The sequence below is a fragment of the Melanotaenia boesemani genome, chromosome 3 (genome assembly GCF_017639745.1).
Source record: "Melanotaenia boesemani isolate fMelBoe1 chromosome 3, fMelBoe1.pri, whole genome shotgun sequence".
NCBI lineage: Eukaryota > Metazoa > Chordata > Actinopteri > Atheriniformes > Melanotaeniidae > Melanotaenia > Melanotaenia boesemani.
The window spans coordinates 11,117,400-11,136,203 of NC_055684.1; the positions used below are offsets into that span (position 1 = coordinate 11,117,400).

Below are 18,804 nucleotides of genomic sequence, written 5' to 3' on the forward strand. Positions count from 1 at the left end.
TGACCACCATCTCAGACTTACAACCTTTCAGTCTCAGAAACTGTGGTCTGTTTGTTAGCTAGTCATAGATCCAGGTGATAGTGGAGGTATCCACTTGGAATTTATTGAGCTTCTCACATAACAGAGCAGGCTAAATTGTATTAAAAGCATGCGAGAAATTAAAGAACATGATCCTCAAAGTGCTGCCTGATTGGCCCAGATGAGAGTGGGCTCTCTGAAGCAGGTGGTAATGGTGTCTTCAGCCCCAAGCCCATTACGATAAGCAAGCTGTAATGGGTCCTGAAAGGTGCTCACTTGCTTATTGAGGTGAGTCAGTAACAGTTTCTCAAGGACTTGTATGATGTGAGATGTTAGGGCAACTGGTCTGTAGTCATTTGGTTCAGATGGTTGGGATTTTTTTAGGTAGGCTACTGGAACAAGGCAGGATTGTTTTCCACAGCACAGGGACTCTTTTTTTTTTTTTTTTTTGACTCTGGCGGTGGTGGCTGGTGTTGAAAAGGTGCAGAAGAATTCAATATAGTTGTTTTAAGCAGGTTTTCAGAACCCTGGGATTGACACCATCTGGACCTGCAGCCTTGCAAATTGCCAATTTAAATTTAAACATTTCCACTTTACAATGTCTTTCTCATTAGCTACTGGCAGGTATAAAATAAATGTTAGTTGTTTCATTTATTGAGCGTCCTTAATTATTTTAACCACTTCCTGCGTTTTGCTTTCTTTTCTTTAAGTTTATTTGTTCGGAGTTCATACAATACAAATTAAACCTAATTTAATGGAAACAATCTAACAGATAAAAGGGACTCTTAAGTTTTTATTTCTTTATTCAGATGGATGTTTGGTTTGCTCGATTGTTTTGCTTTTTCTTAAAACTGAAGTTTTTCATTTTGATTTCATCAAAGCTCATTCTCTTTTAAATCCAATCAAACTAAAGCAGCACTGTTTACTTATCCACTCGAATATAGATGAATGATAACATCCATAACATTAATAATATTATGACCCAATCTAGTGTGTTGTAAACTTAAAACGTCTGCATGCCATGTCTGATATCGATTCTGTGGTCTCTGAATCACCACATATAGCGAGGCAAGAAGCAGACGTAAGACAGGGTTGATGAATTAAGTGAAACATTTTTTCATTTGCGTTTGAACTTGTGAAACTGGAAAGTTCTATGGCTTTATTTAAAGAGTTTAAGTGGATCAGTGTGATGGAAAAGGCTTGTAGTGAATATGTTTACTTTTATGGCTGACCGGATAATTAATTACCGTTTCTTCTTCTAGAGAATAAACATAACCAACTCAGAGAAGTATTCATATGATGCTGATCACAGAAGGTCAGAAGCATGAGGAGGAAGTGATGAGAGGAAGGGATGAGCTTCCTCTGAGGTGTTACAGGATTTAATTAGACAGAGACATGATCTGCAGCCATAATTGCAATTAAGGGAGGAAATTAGAGCAATTAATATCTCCAGTTATTTCTGAGCTGGAGTAATTATAATTGATTTGTGGTGATTGATGATTAAATGACATGCCCTTTAGAAAGAAAGTACATACCAATTATCTGACTTTAACATCAACTATTAAGTTTCTTTGTGCCACAAATCAGTTCAGTCAGTGAGTTCATAGAAATATTTCTGGATTTTGTTTTAGACAAACCCAAACTTCTGTCTTTCCAAGTCAGGTATTAAAATTTGAACAAAAGAAGGATTTCCAAAATGTTTTTCTAACCCATCAACATTAACCCTTTGAGCCCTGCGTCTGTCTTTTAGGCTGTGATGAAATGAGTCTAACTGTGCAACCACAGTTAGATAGCACAAATGGCACAAACCACAAATGGAAAAAGTTTCAGGCTTCCTAAAACAACCACTCTCAGGATGAATATGAATATTCCTGAAGATGCAGCTGTAGTTTTAAACCTCTATTATATCATAATATAATAGGTGTACATTATCTCTGAAAAGGTTTTATTACAGACACATCAAGAGAGATCTTTGAAATGGCCATTTTTGCACCATCTGTTCTCAGTGTTTCCAATTTGGGGGACCTCTGGTTTTAAAAGGCTAAAGACAAGAAAAAACTTTATTTCAACAGTTTTCACTGACATAACAAGGAACACGTCTCATATACAGTTCTGAAAATTCCTTCATTGTCTCTTCTTCTCCTTTGTCTCAGCTTCGAAAGAAATTTTAAAATTAATATACAGAAATATCCTTTTATTGATACACCATCTTCACCTGTAACATTGAACTGCCTCTGTAGTTGCATTGGGTTATTGAATTACAGAGAGGACAGAATTGAATCAATCCTATGCAATACAGCAAGTTGGAGCATTGTCTTTATGGGTAAAATTGTTATCTTTGGTTTCCTGTAAAGAGGCTTTAAATAATCTGACATTCACATTGCCTCCTTTGTTTCAAAAGCTATACAAACAGAACACCAGCCAGATGTCCACCAGATGTTTTATTTAGCTTCCAACAATCAGCCAACATCTTAAACAGTCTTTTATAAGTCAGATTTATGAAAAGCCTGAAGAAACTTCTTTCCTTTAACAGGTGGATGTATTTATCTCCTTGTAAACATCATGTGCAGCAGTGATCCGAGGACAAAGATGTGGTTTTGAAATCCACCTCCATAAACTCAGAAGCTAGTCATCTACTTTTCCCCACTCAGGCTGGTTTTTGCTATAATTTATTGCTGTGGCCTTGCACTAGAAGACGCATCCATGCCACACCCTCCCACCTGATCACGTCTGCAGACTCACCACCTCAACACAGTAGCGCTTTTCTGAGTTTTACTTCACAGTTGTCCTTTATTTGCAGTCTGTGCCTCAATCAATCAACATTCAGCTTTACAAGCACTATTGCTAATGTTTCTGGACTTTTCCTGGTATAAAGTTATCATTTTGTATGATTATGCATAAAAGAAGAGGAAAAAAAAGCTGTCACATCATGAAATATTGACTGATATGCCTGACATTTACAGGCCACTAAATCTCACTGGAAACAACCTAAAGTCCTGACTGCTAGTTTAATGATGGATTAATCACAAGATTTCTCAGAGAAGTCGTCCAAAATGCAGTGATTAAAGGATGCAGCAGGGCTTAGGGACATCGAGATTTCCATGCATGCAGCATCCGACCCAGCAGCTCACACTGTTTTCACTCCCTTTAAGTTCACCAGGACCAGTTTAGTACCAGTTGGTGCATGAGATCATGAAACACATGTTGTCCACCTTCCTGTTTCCCATCCTGCACTGTGGCAACTCTCCTAGTGTGTCTGTGGAAGAAAATACAGCAACTGGGATTATTTTCAACCGTGGAATAAAAACAAGAACTGAATGGAGGTCCAGTTGGAGGCTGAATGAAGTGAATACAAATCAGATGGAGTTAGTTACTAACAAGCTAACGTTTACTGCTGCACTGCTAAGCTCTTTGCTAACATAGAAGTTAACATTAAGCTTTCAGAATCCGCTTGAATTACGTTGAGTGCTGAGTGGTCGAATAGTTACAGTATTTCAAAAATGTCTCCGACTGTCAGCCAAGCAGGTCAGTTAAAACAGCAGAAAAATGAAAAATGATAGATATCCAGTCGTTTTTTGTGCACCAAAATATCAAGTAAGTAAAAAGAACCCAATAAAATCAAAGCAATATGATAAAGATATTTCTAAGAAAGGAATTAAATGCTAATGAAAATGTTTCATAATGGTTACAGATAGATCAGACAGCATACAGTAGATAAATTGATAAATGGATGGTTAAAACATGTTATTCATAAACCTACAGTTACAAGTTAGAATTCAAACTTATAAGGGCTGTGCCTGTTTAAGTTGCCATACTTTGCAGCATAGTTGTAATATGTTGCATTTTTTTTGTGGACACTAATGTATATTTTTGAAGAGTAGTTTGATGTTATTGGATTATTCTAGAAGGTATTTTCCTTCACTTTCTTGTAAAGCTACCTTGATGGACTATATTGGAAATTAGAGCTGGGTGCAAAGAAATTATGTTAGATGTGGTCATAAAGGTGTATCATTATTATTTATTATTAACTTTTATTTATACAGGCAGTCCCATTGAGACACACAGTCTCATGTCTTCTGGTCCTGATAACATACCTGGTCGTGTGTTGAGGGACTTTGCCGGGGAGCTCACAGACATTTTTAACATCTCACTAAGCCAGGCTGGTGTCTCCATGTGCCTCAAAACCACAACCATCATCCCTGTCCCTCCTGTTTCAGCAGCTCATTGTGAAACTGGACCAGTTGGGAATTAACATCTCACTAAATGTATTTTTTGTACCTTCAGAGGCTGAGTTGTCGGTTTTGTCCAACTCCTGCTGTTTCTCTGTTTCTTCTCCTCGCTCCTCAGCCTCCTTCTCATGACTCTGGTCTCCTCCCATTTTAGAACAGCAATTCACACCTGGATGAAAACAATCAGGTACACTGATGAGCTTGCATTCATCAGTAAATTCATCCTGAAAGGGGTTTCAGATGCATTGTCATATTTGGCTCACAATCAGTAAGTATTGTGAAAATAAACATTCTGCTAAAGTTGTAAAAACAATGTCAGAAAAATAAAAAGCAACAGCCGAGCAGAAGAGTTTGCTTCAACCACTGGAAACATCTGGCACAGGTCAGCCGACTTTCTTCAAAGGCAGCAGAATCCACCTGCCTGCACAGTCACAGTCGCTTTAAGGCAGCAATTCTTAACCATGGGGTAACCAAGGTCTATGCTATGGGCCTCCAGCCCAAGCCGCAAAAGGGCTGAAAAAAAACTTTACGACCGCCAAAAGTGGTCCCAACTCCCCTAAAAATAAGAGAAAAATATGCAAAAACTATCTAATTCATTAGGTGTGGTTTTGTAAACAGAAGTTGTGCTTCTATGTGTGAGCTTCTCAATTTGTTCTTGCAGCAGCCTGATTCAAGGAAAAACACTATTTTACTCAAAGTACAAAAATCCATGTATAATGTGCTGCTTGACTGGGAATGGCTTGCATAAGGTAGCAATTCATCAATACAGCATTTCCAAAAATTGAAAAACTCAAAAATTAAAAACCCTTTAAGAAAACTGAAACAGATGAGATTTAAAACGGATCCAAAGTTTCTGCACATGCACAACTTCATTTTTCTGATTCCTGCAGAATATTCTAATTAGACTGCAAAGATGTCTCACACGCAAATACATCTTTCACTCACTGCAAACAACCTCATTGTTCTCTCTTAAATCACGTCACAGTGCAGAGTTCAACATTAATTCATTCCTGTTATTTCTAAGTCCTGAATTATCTCTTTAACTTTGCAGCTGAGGTCAATATATCACAGAAAATATTCATTGTTTGTCATTTATTTACACTGCCACAGTTTGGTCCACTCTAAACAAACCCTGGTCCTCTTCCGTTTGGAACAGTGTGAACACGCATTCAGAGTCTGGGGCAGACCAAGTCAGTGAACTCTGGTCTGCTTAAAAATCGAGTTTCTCTGTCCCTTTGCAAGTGAATCTTGATGTGGTTTATATGCAGACGGACAGACAGTTTTGTCCGTCTCCTGCATCAGTTATGCGCATAATTTGGTTTGTTTTCAGAGAGCTTAGCTATCTGTCACTTGACACAGAAGACAGAGCAATACCACCAAAAATCGCGGGGACTAGAAATAGAAAAGTACCAGAGAAGAAGAAGATAATCGGGAAGGAAAAAAAGCAGAAGAAGAATAAACACGAGGACAACAGCTGTGGAAAATGTGCCAGCTTTTGATAAAAGACAACATGCAAGTGTTTAAAGCGTGTTGGGTGGTTGGAAAAACGTTTATAGTGATGCATTACCGCTGCTGAACGGTGTCTGAAACAAACGTCAGCTAGCGGGAGTAAACTTAATTCCTCACTAGTGGAGGATCTGACTTAACAAGCATGACAATGCAAAATACGCATGGAAGTGTAAGGACAGAGATGTATGACAACGTTTGAAGTGGACGTCCCTATTTACGGATGTATGGGAGCATAAATGAGCCTTTAAACTGAAAGCACGCGGACCATCCAGTGAACCAAAGCGAGGGAGTGGCGTAGGACGCGTTGTAGTACAACAAGCTGGATAACTTACTGTCTCTGCTGCTGCTCATACTGGACCTATGACAATGTCACAGGAATAAAGGCATTTTACTTTTAAAGGAGGGTACCAAGTGAAGCTTTTTGTGATATCTTGTCTTCTGTAACCTATCCAAAGAGCACTTTGGCCAACTGGTGAATTCAGGAAGGACTAAAACACAAAATACATTTTGAAGTTAGAGCTGAGGTCTCCTTAACCAGCCACAAAAACTGTTTGACGCAAATTATTAAAAAATAAAGCTATTTCTCATGTTTATCAGTTAATTTCAACAAAACTTAAAGTTTTCACACCAAATGTTTGTGTGAGGCTTGGTTCTTAGTCTTCCTCCCAGTCTGCTTAGCAGACTGGTGCTGTATCTTGAAAAGCTGCCCATCTGTATCTCGAGAGACAACGTTTTAATTATTCTTAGGAGGAAGTATTGCCTGGTCCATGTGTCCCCCTAAAGGTTCTTAGAAGTCTATTTGTTGGTTGTTAACTTCAGAGAAGGAACTTTCTCAGCATGGTGTGATGCAAGTTCACAGCAAACTGTTAAAACACCGTGTGAGAACCCAAGTTTACAAAAAACAAACAACTTCTAAATATTGCTAAAATGTCTTTATGAATAACATTTGTTCACATTAAGAAATATATGTATTTTTTTTTATTTAAAAACAAATTGGAGGAATTGGGCCACAATGAGGTCTGAGACATCGTAGGTTGATATGAAAGAGAGGAATTACGTTATGACTCATCTCCACTGGATAACTGTTACATCACTTCAGGGTTTCTGTCTGCAGAGCAACCAGGAAAATCAGCCACAATTACTTCTATCTTTTAAAAAAAAGATAGAAGTGTGTACATATATATGTGTGGGTATGTGTGTTTGGTGGAGGGTGAAATAAGAGTGGACAGAGATAGACAGACCATGATAGAGAGGAAGAGAGATGGAGATAGAGAGGAAGACGATGAGACATCACAGCCTCTCCTGGTTATCAGCTCAGACATCTCTAATCCCGTCCAGGACACCAATCCAATCAAACCCAACACAATCAGTTCAGAGAACACCGCTGATGGGATCATCTTACTCTGCTTAACACGATCGCTGCGAGCGGTGAAAGCTTTCCCGGTGGTCTGTAATGCATGCTGGGAAATTAAACCTGATCGGGAGAGGGGTTTTTTTTTACTGAAAAAGCTCAGCATCTCTGTCAGATAAACCTGCAGGTAATGGCTTATATTCGCTAATAATAAAGCCATAACCCGTTTATATCCAAACTGAAATGTACAGGAGACGACGAAGTCCAAATTCTGCCTAATTATGGAGTATCAACACTTAAACAGTTCTGTATGTAAGGACTTAACATGAAAAAAATACCTTCACATTACTTTATGGATGTTTTCAGCTGAATTTTTACTGGACCTGAAAATTTCTTTATTACTGATACATCTGATCTGTTCTGGTCTGATTAATTTCTAATAATATGTCAATGTTTCCTCTGAAAAAAAATTAAAACCACAAATGTTGATGAAATGTGTGAGAAATGACACTTGATTATGTGAGCAGGTAGTTATCATGGCTGACTTGTTTTTTTTTTTTTTTGTTTGTTTGAAATGTTTGAGCACGTCTTCAGAAGTTGAACTGCTGCTATCTTTGAGTAACCAGTAGGGGGCAGTGTAGAGCATAATTTAACTGGCTGTAAGGTCACATGGTCAACAGCTGTAAAAATAAATTATGGAAAGACAAGATTCAAAGTCCTTGGTTAAAAGTTTTAAATACTCCATGAGAAAAGAACTTTGTTCTTGCTCTTGTGGCTACAAGAACAACATGATACCATGAGCCACTTCCTCTTCCAAACAATTTCACGGGATACGCTCCTGAGATTGTGTTGGGAGTTATCTGGCTGTGAACAATCCATAATATTCCGACACGGATTTTAACACTGTTGAAATTTTTTTCTGATGGGACAAAAGTGAAGTCTTCAATGCCACGTCATCTGAGGAAAAGGGGGAAGAAAGGCAGTGTGTGTCAGCGCATCAGAAAGGTTGAAAGTAAGAATCAAATTCCTCTGCCTTCCATGATCCTGGCTAATGTACAATCTCTCAGAAACAAGACTGATGAATTGTACTCCACTTACGTGAATACAGAGATGCCGGTCGTTTGGCATTCAATGAGACTTGGCTCACTGATGTGGATAGCGACTCTTCCTTACAAATTACCGTCTTTGGGGCTCCTGTTCATTTTGATCGAGACGGTTTGATGATGGGCAAACCCCAAGGAAGGGGAGTTTGTCTATATGTTAATCGTAGTTGGTGTAGCAATGTCACTGTGCGTGAGCAGTTGTGTCATCCTGACATTGAACTTGTGTCTGTGTCAGTAAGGCCATTCTACCTCCCAAGAGAATTTCCACAAATATTCATCACAGTTGTTTACATCCATCCTAAGGCTGACATCAGAGCTGCACATCTCACAGTGTCTCACAACTTTCAGTCCATTTCTCCGGATGTTCCCCATTTTATTTTGGGTGATTTTAATTACTGTAATCTTAAGAAATCACTTGATCCATTTTATCAATATGTCACCTGCTACATTCACCGTAACAGAACCCTGGATCTATGTTACAGTCCTATTAAGGGAGCGTATAAATTTGTGGCAGGTCCTGCGTTGGGATCTTCAGACCACAATACTGTGCACCTCTTACCTGCCCATAGATCTGTGTTGAAAAAATAAAAGTCTTGTGTAAAGCAAGTTAAAGGTTGGACAGATGACAGTTCTCTTGCTCTACAAAGGTGCTTTGATTGTACTGATTGGTTGGTTTTCCAGGAGAACTCTTCTGATCTGGATGAACTGACTGACGTGGTGTACAGTTATGTTTCATTTTGTAAAGACTCTGTGATTCCCTTTAGAATCATTAAGATATACCTGAAAAATAAACCTTGGCTTTCCAAGGACATTAGGGACATGATTCTCAAGAGCAAAAAAGCCTTTAAAGACGGTGGCTTACTTGCTGAAAGGGAATGGAAAAAGGCAGTTAGATCTGAAATACACAAGTCTAAATTAAGGTATAAGGACAGTATATAAGCTGAATTTCGCAGTAATAATATTAAGAGAGATTGGTCTGGAATGAAAATCATGATGGGAATGCAGACAAAGAGTAACTGCACTATTTCATTGGATGGTTTTAATTTAGATAAATAGCAGATGGTCTTAATAATTTCTTTCTTTGTTTTGAGAATCCTGACTGTACTGAACAACCGGATGTTTTAAAGGGAAAGACTGTTGCTTTTCCATCCTTTTCCTGTGATGTTAAAGAGGTGGCTAACCAGTTGAGGCATACTAGGGCCAAGAGCCCTGGACCTGACAATATCTGTGGTATTGTCACTGACGAGTGTCGCAGTAATGTTAATAATAGATAGGTTTGATAGTTTAAGTCTGACCAATAAGAACCGCTTGAGTAGTTTAGTGAAAGCTGCTGGCAAAGTTTCTGGATCCCAGCCAAAGGGCCTTATGGCCATCTTTAACAAAAATGTTGTGAGGAAGGCTCATTCTATATTGAACTGCCTGAACCACCCAGAATGAGTTTATTTTATTACCTTCGGGCCGTCGCTTCAGGGCCCCTTTAGGGAGGACAAAGAGACTTAAAGCGCCATTTGTCCCTACTGCTGTTCACCTCCTAAATGGAAATGGCCACTAAGGTGACCTAGTTGTTCTGTTTGTTTTTAGCTGTGATTTTATTTATCCTATTTAATCTCATTTATTGTTACTGGATTGTGTGTATCTCTTTTTTTATATATGCCATTGGTTGATTTTGTTTTTGATTGATTATTGTGATGTCTGTCCTCTGTCTGTGGTCAGGCTGCAAAATCAATTTCCCTCTGGGGACAAAGGATTTGAATTGAATTGAATTGAATTGAATTGAATTGAATTGAATTGAATTGAATTGAATTGAATTGAATTTAATTGAATTGAATGGAATTGAATTGAATTGAATTGAACTGAACTAGTACACTCACAAGGGAGCCAGTTGACTATGTGAACATGTTGTTAAAAAGGAAGTATATTCTTGACCTTTAACAATGTCACAGTTGTCAAAACAGCTGATGGACTTTGCACACTAAAGACCCATTTATGCTCCCTTATGGCCCTTTCCCACCAATACCAACTTAGCCCTACCTTATTTCAGCTGACACCCCACAACCCCGGTTTCAATTGTTCCCATTACAATAGAAGGCAACTGATGTCGCATTCAGTGTGGTTGTCTTAGCAAGGTGGCTAGTAAGTATTGTGAAGTCATTTGTTTGTGACACACACGGAACAACAACAACATGAGCTGCCACTAACTCCGCCAAGCATGGAATCCCTTCTCATTATGAGCTGCACCGTCCAGCTTGCTCTAAAATTTTTTGTCATCCAACAAGCACAAAAGGTCTTCACCTCTGTGTTGGACCATGGTGATTGTTTTTTAAACACCATATCTGCTGCCGCTGCTGCCAATATTGTTATCCACAGTAGCAGCTTCAAGGTTTTAAAGATGGCAGGGTCGGGAGTCGCTCCCATGACTCATCCCATGACGTCAAATTCAAAAACTGTATCTATTCCCTCCAAGAGAATCCTGATGGGAAGACCTACAAATCGGGAGGGGTGGTGTTGGGCTGGGCTAAGTGGGTGCTAGTGGGAAAGAGTCATTACGTATGTAAATAGGGATGTCTGTTTCAAACGTTGACATATGTCACCGTCTTCATACTGCCATGCGTCTTTTACGTTGCCATGTTTGTTAAGTCAATTCCTCCACTAGTGCTGATTTTAGAGTTCACTCCCTTGATCCAACATCAGTTTCCGACACAGATTGGCGGAGTTAATGCTCCACAATGAAGCAGTTTACAGCTTCCCAACACATCCTAAAAACTCGCATAGCCTTTCTTCAAAAGCCCCTGTGGATCAACCATGAGCAGAAACAACATACAACACAGAAACGATCGGAAGGAGTATATACATGGCTATTTTTATTCTGTTGATCCAATCGTGAAAAAGTTTAAATCACCTCTCGATTAGATTGAAAATTCTTTCCAGTTGTGGGTGATCGGATAAGCGGAGGTATTTACATGATGCATTTTTTTCTGAATGGACGTTCAATCAGATCCAAAGAGCTCCATGTAAACTCAGCTAATATCTCGCATCTTCCTGATCTATATTAGTAATTTTAGCTGGTTTGACCCCCACTTCAGTCACCAACTGAATACAAGAAAATAACAGCTACTTGTCAATCTGGACCGTTGACATCCTGACATTCACCAGGATATGATTGGGATACTTTTACAGTTTTTTTTATCAGCTACAGAAGTTCTCCTTGCTCCTGACACCAGAAGATGGACCAAGTGTTTATGTTTCCTTTATTTACTGAAAAGAAATGGGAGAACAAAACCCTCACTGTTTCCCAACTCCAGTTATCGTGAAGGACAGATAAATAAAACACACTGGAGTAAAACTTTCTGTCATCAAACATGCTGCTGTATCTGTAAGTCTCGTTTATAAACGGCCACCATCAGGTAGAAACACGGAAATACTTCAACAAATAATCAATTAATAATTTCTTCTCTTTTATAATGTATAAAAACAAAGCATGGATAACTCGGTTAGTTTCAGCATCTTGTGTTCATATGCACTGATACACACTGGCCGCCAGCTGGTGGGATGCCGGGATGTCTCCGTCACTGACTCTGGAACAAACAGGAACAAAATGCTGCTGAATATTTTCACACTTCTTTTTCAGACTGATTTTATTCACAGTAGAGCGACAAATGGAGGTTCTAACAATGTGCCAGAGGGCTGTTGGAGAAATGGGAGCCAGTAAAATAACAGGAGATAAACTGCCTCACAGATGTGTGGTGGCCAGTGGCTTCCGGCTGGAGTAGAAAGCTCTAAGTCCTGATCATTTTCAGATAAAAGTTAATTATGGGTCTAACCTTTTCTCCTGACCTAAATATAACATCAGAGAGGAACCTTCTGCTAGACAAACGCAACCACAGCAGAGCGGAGGCAGTGAGAATTTAAAAATGGGAGAGAGGGAATATGGCTTGAAATTATTTCTAAAAACAGTGAACATTTAACTGTTCATAAAATTTTAGAAAATGATGAGGCCATAAGGGAACAATAATACTGTAGAAAAGTATTGAGCCACTCCTAATTTCTTTATTCGTTATTGTAAACCATAGACCATTTCTGATGAGGCTTTGGCCAACAGTAGATGGATAAACTGAAGGTCCAGATGCATCTCTCGGGTCCTGTGTCAGGTCTTAGCTGAATTTGGTCTTGTTTCTTCAGGACATCTCTTTCAGATCCTGTTCATCTGCTGTAGATAGTTTTTTAGTCCTGACACTTCTTCTTTTGTCCTCCAATTGTCCAGTTTCCTCTGAGATATGCCAGGTTTTCAGCTAACAGCTGTTTGGGAATCCTCTTGTTGCTGCTAAAATCCTATTTTCTGTCTGTCAAACTGTCCTATCTGCTGTTTTTCAGAGATGAAGCTAAAGAAATGGAAATAAACTTCCATGTCTCTGTAACAGACTTCTTGTAACAGATTATCTGAGGGGTGGATAAAGATTTTCATTCACTAGTGTAATATCTAGAAACCTTTCTGTGGGCCCTGGGGTTAAATGGATACTGTCCCATAGTTTGACCAAACAGAAACTAAGTTTCTGTGTGAAAAAATTCAGCATGCTTCTGAGTCATCCAGTCTACTATCAGCAAACAGTTCCTCACCAGCATCTTGATGGTGTGGTTCCATGTTAGTGCACATCAATAACACACACTGCACATCAATAACACACACACACACACACACACACACACACATGCACTTAAGTAACCCTCAATCACATATAAAAGGTTTTGGGCAGCATCTGTTTCCATCTTAATGTATGAAAGGTGCTATATAAATAAAGTTTTGATTGATCTGAACAGCGTGTTTTTTTCAGGATGCCAGCTACAAAGACCACTGTCCACATATAAAACAGCAGGTTTTGTGGTTAAAAAAGTTGCTGAACTGATCTGCCTGTAGTCCAGAACTATCACCTGCTGAAAACATCTGGAGGAGAAAGAAATGACAACAGAGGCTCTGAACTGTGGAGCAGCTGACTTATCAGGCAAGAACGTGAAACACGTGCTGACTGACAACACAAAACAAAGCACAACGAAACACTTGTTTTTCCTCATTTTGTTTCTTAGGGTGCATTTAAACCGGTGCTGTTTGGTCCGCTTGCATAAATAATACAGTTTGTTTGGACCAGTATGAACACAAATTCACACTCTGGTGCAGACCAAATGAAGTAAACTACGAGGGTTTGGGTCCGCTTGCAAGTGAACTCTGGTTCAGTTGCAGTGTTAAAGCAAACGGACCAGAGACCAGTGACCCAAAGAGAGGAAGTGATGTAAGACTTGTAGAGATAACTCGCTGCCGCTCCTGCTACTCATACTGGACAGATTCTGGTGAAAACCGCATTAGGTTTGAACACCAAAGTAAAAACAGAAAAACAGCATAGATTTATTGTTGCTTCACTGTTTACTTGTGATTTTCTTGATCTTTCTTCTTGGTCAGTGGTAGTTTCGGGTGATATCACCCCCAGTTGTTGTAACTGCTAAGAGCTTATCCAGTTTCAGATATGTTGAGCATAAATCAGAAAATGATGAATGTTCCTTAACCTATTTTTCAGATGTCAACACAGAGTTGTTCCTAATAATATTAACCTGTTCTTGAGTTATTAAAAATGGGATAAGAGGTAGAACCTTCAATTATCAGACCTCTCTATGTGGGACCAGCTTCCTGCAGGAAGCAGACACCCTCTCCGGCTTTCAACCTCCTTTTTGATAAATCTTATAGTTAGAGCTGGCCTGGTGGCCACACACATTATTCAAGAAGCCTTTTGAAGGCATTTTACAGTTTCCCTATGGACATAAAGTAATTTCCATTTAATTATTGATGATGTCATGACTAGTTGACTAATAGATTTTAATTGGCCTGACTGGTCAACTTCAAAAATCACTTAAGACGTCCATCCCTAAAACTGGACATCTTTTCATCTCAAACTCAAAGTGTCATCCTGGATTTTGACTGGCAACCCAGAGTTTAATCTTAAAGGCCTGTAACTAATCAATAAATACAGAACCAAATGATATAATAACATAATAATATGTGTGTTAAATCTCTGTTGCTGTTTCAGAAAGCATTACAGTCTAAACAGGACAAACCAGAGCAGCAACACACACCTCATTCCCAAACTTCAGATCGCCTCAATCAGAATTCAGTGCGGTCGCCTCTCTTCCCTCCCCAGCTGTCTGAGCGGAGCAGATCACAGCGGGACAGAAAGTCAGGATAAAAATAGCTCCATCCTCTCAGATGCTGTTGTGTTTTGACATGTGTGTCTCCTTATCTGCACTGCTGCCCTCATCTGTTCCAGACAAGCCGGTTCGGATTTAAGGGAGTCAGAGGACTTTCATCTTTACACCTAAATGTGACCGACCCACAGGGTGCAGCTGCAGGGCACACAGGTGTGCATGTGTGCACAGGTGTGCATGAGGCTGTGTGTTCTAGATAGAAGTAACACAACAAATAGGCTTAAAAGATTTAGATGAGACTAAATGACACTAATAGAGAAAAAAGGAAGACAGACATCTCTTTGTGACAGTTACTCTTGTTCTTACTGTGCCATAAAACCAGTCAGCTCATTTTATTTTTCTCTCCATCATTAATGAAACATTTCAACATGAGCTGAGTCCACCCTACAGGAAATAATTAAGGTAAATCATCTCTCAGCAGCAGGTTAATTACAGCACATCTGCATTACTGATTCCCTTGAAGTGAGAATGAATCTGTATCAGCTTTAGTTTTCCTCCACCCCATCATGACTGCAGAGCATCACCTGGTGCATGCGTCATGAAAAGTGAACTAGTTCAAGTTATCTTTACAAAAACAAATATGGCAAATACTTGCTTTTATTTGGTTCAGGTGTAGAGTTTACTGGTCTAAAATACTGCAGCTCAGGCAGCAGAAAGATGAAACAAACCACTAATCCGACTGAAGACTTAACAGGACACAACAGTTCCAACAATCCCAACAACACACAGCAGACGTTGATGCATGATGGTCTATGTTGACCGATATAATGTCCAGCCTCTGTGTGCTAAATAAGCAGCCTTCAGAGAGTGTACAGAGTCAGTCACATCAGGTTGCATTCTAGGAAGCGAGTGCCATCTTGTGAGAAATGTTCTCCTGTTTATCTGTGACCACCACAGTTGTTATCTGGTTAGCTTTGGTTGAGTTTGGCTGAAAAGTTGGTGAAATTTTTCAGATTTGATTGAGGAAAGAGATGGAGATAGCAAAGAGAGAGAGGAAATGTACCGTGTTTAAGAGGGTTAAAGATCTTGACACACATCTTTTACTAACCTTAAACTTTGTACCTAGCTGGCTGCATGCACTAATCCAAATAGGCACATAAACAATTATCCCATAACTGTAGAAGCAGCTTCTTAACAAGCCAGCGTTGTGCTGAAATATGATTTCCTGCTAAATTTGAACCCCCTTTTTGGCCTTCAAATTAATTTGTTTATGCCAGAGAATTTTGTTTTAACTCTGCAGACCTTTAACGTGTCCACAATGCATCCTTTAAAGCTAATAGATGGTGTGTGAAAACTAAAACCTTGAACTGCTTCACGTGGATGAGCCTATGCTGTCATTGACTAATGTGGTGTGTAAAGTAGCTCGTGTGTTTGTTATTGGGACTTGCTGTTCTCATGTGTTCCTTTCCGTTTTCATCCTGACTTGTTTACAACACTCAGTTCCGTCCACAGACACGCAGCGAAAGAACAAGAGCTGGAGCTACTCGGGGAACAGAAATTAATTTGATCCCACCTAATCGACCTCTCGTCTGTCTCTGTCGGTCGCAGGTTCCGATTAGTTTGCGGTGTTTCCAGGCAGAGAATCCCGACAGACGTGTCGGCGGTGTGGAGGACTGCAAAGATCCTCACAAGCAAGAAGAGGCATCACTCCGCGCGTTATAGCAGAGCGGTGCTAAGTAGTGTCGCAAGAAAATAAAAGCTAGAAAATCAAGTAGAGTTTTGGCTGGATCACCAGCTGGGTTCAGGGGCTGCAGACTAACACATGCTCCAGAACAATTGGTTTAACTCAGATATCTGCCTGTGAGTTATATGATTGTATTTAATCACAAATTAGTTTTTAAATTATCAGACATTAAGAAGAATATGAAGATATATAGATAGTTAAATTATTTTAGTTTATATTAAGCTAACTGCTGTATACATGTTATTTTTGTTGTTGTTGTTGTTGTTTGTTTGTTTTTTTAAGGCAGGCAAATAACTGAGCAGTTATGGCAACTGAAGACTAAAGTATAACTCTCAGACAGCCGAAGTTTCACAGCACACTGAAAACTTTTACGATGACGATGATTGTTTTGTGTGTGTGTGTGTGTGTGTGTGTGTGTGTGTGTGTGTGTGTGTGTGTGTGTGTGTGTGTGTGAAAACAGAATAATTTATCTTGTTATCTCTAGAAAATTAAGTTTGTTTTGCCAAGGTAATGAAATTGTTATGGGGGTAAAGTAAGGAGGAGTTAAGTCATGGTATATAAGTCTGTGAATGAGTGATTGGTAAATTTTAATTGTCAGACACGTCGCAGTTTTGGCCTTCGTCAGATTTCAAAGAAGTAAAGTCGGATGCGTTGATGGATGTTCCTTGATCTGGCATCAGCTTGCTGGCTTGACTGTACTGAGGCATCCCAGTAAAGAACAGCTCTGTATTGGGATCCCCCTGGATCAACCAGTTAAAAGTAGTGGGAAAGAGGAGGATAATAGCTAAGCTTTCATCCATTTTGAAGGACAGCCCCCTCCCCAATGCCTCAAACCCCACCTGAGCACTGACAGCTCCTTCGCTGCACCCAAAGTGTGAAGAAGCTATTGCAGGTCATGGATTTCTGCAGCAGGTAGACTGGAAAAACTGGAGCACTTCCCCCTGTAGACCACAAACACACTCAATAAAAGCCAATATAATTTATTAACTATGTGGCTTCCTCCCACAGTCCAGTGATATGCATGTTTGGAGGATTCGAGGAGTGATTGTGAGTCTGATTGAATATGTGTCTCTGCATTGGTTCTGAGATGGAGTAGGGACAGCTTCAACCCCCTCGAGACTCTGCATTTGAAAAAACCTTTATCAATTATAATTAGATAAATTGTCCTGTTATCACAAGAAAACTGTTTTTAAAAAATGGGCTTTTATATTATTGTTTTTATTCAGAGGAGTGTAAGTTTGAGGAACGATCATTTTTGTTAAATCTAAATTCCATAAAACGTGTTAGAGCTGAGGCGCACTAAAACGCGGAGGAGTGACACCTCCTCATTTTGTTGGTTACTCTTTGTCTTCCCCTCCGCTCCTGTCCACCCCACCTCTTCTACCCCCTCCCTGCCCTGACCTGTTCAGTGACGTCACGCAAAGAAGCCGACGTGATTGGCAGAGAGTGCCGAGCCCTGTGAAGCACGAGGACGAAAGAAGAGGACGCCCGTTGCTATGCAGGTTGCTGAGCAGGAGGACAATTTAGAGATTTTTTTAAGTGTCTTTCTTCACACACGCGCGCGCGCACACACACACACACACAAACACACACACACTGAGCATCTTGGTGAATAATCGAGGCTGGAGGGAGGAGGGAGCATGAAAACACCTGATGAAAATAAACCTTGTTTGAGGATTCATCAAAAAGTCAGAAAGTTCAGCATGTTCAAACCGAAAAGAAAACAATGAGTTCATACATCACAAAAGTATTAATAAATAAATCAAACATCATTTTTAAAACGAAAATAATTATAATATCACAGTCATTAGATGTTTCAGATGCAAAAGCCTGAACATGTGGGACTCAATTTTTTTATATGCTGTCAAAAAGACAGAATATAGTTTCAGTGATTTGTTGAAACATGCAAACACAAATGTAAATCCAGTATATGATGAATAAACAGTCAGTCCAATTCTAAACATCTTGAAATGAATATTTGGCCTTAGCAGCTATATTCTCCAAAACAGTCTGAACCTTCTTAGACATGCTTTCTTGTCATCTCTAGCAATCCTTAATCAATCAATCAAAATTTTATTTATATAGCACTTTTCATACAAAAGAGCAGCACAAAGAGCTTTACACAACAACTACTTAATATCAACAACAAAACAAAATTAAAGATAAGCCTTCACATACCCAAGCATGTAACTCAACCAAATTAAAAACAGAAACACACTCCAATCATAATCTTTCACACACTCACACAGATAAAGCACACAAGAGCACCCAAGAATAGTTCTCCAGGCTTCTTGAAGGACTTTCCAAAGCTCTTCTTTGGATGTTTCTGCCTTTTGTTCTGTTCTCTGTCCAGATGATCCCACACTGCTTCAATAATGTTGAGATCCACGCTCTGGGGAGGATTCATCCCTCCACCATCACACCTGTTGCCACTGATTTTCAATTCAGTTCTTGTGTCATGTGGCATGCCTCAGCCTTTTATCCATGTTTCCCTTCATTAATAATGGCTTCTTGACAACCAGCCTTCCATGGAGACCATGCCTGATGAGGCTTAGGCTAGATGGATCAACTGAAGGTCCTGTGTCAGGTTGCGGGATTCATCCATCATTCTTCTTGAATGATTCATTGTTAGTTGGCCTAACAGGAAAAAAAGCAGATTCCTCT

General features: G+C 39.5%; 1 long non-coding RNA gene across 1 annotated transcript; it reads right to left on the reverse strand.

Moving 5' to 3' along the window:
• Nucleotides 1-2,360: 2,360 nt before the first annotated feature.
• LOC121636155 lies at nucleotides 2,361-16,089 on the reverse strand. Its single transcript, XR_006009660.1, has 3 exons — nucleotides 15,970-16,089; nucleotides 4,297-4,416; nucleotides 2,361-3,274 (listed from the first exon to the last, which is right to left on the reverse strand). It is a non-coding gene; the product is annotated as an uncharacterized LOC121636155 (long non-coding RNA).
• Nucleotides 16,090-18,804: the final 2,715 nt, after the last annotated feature.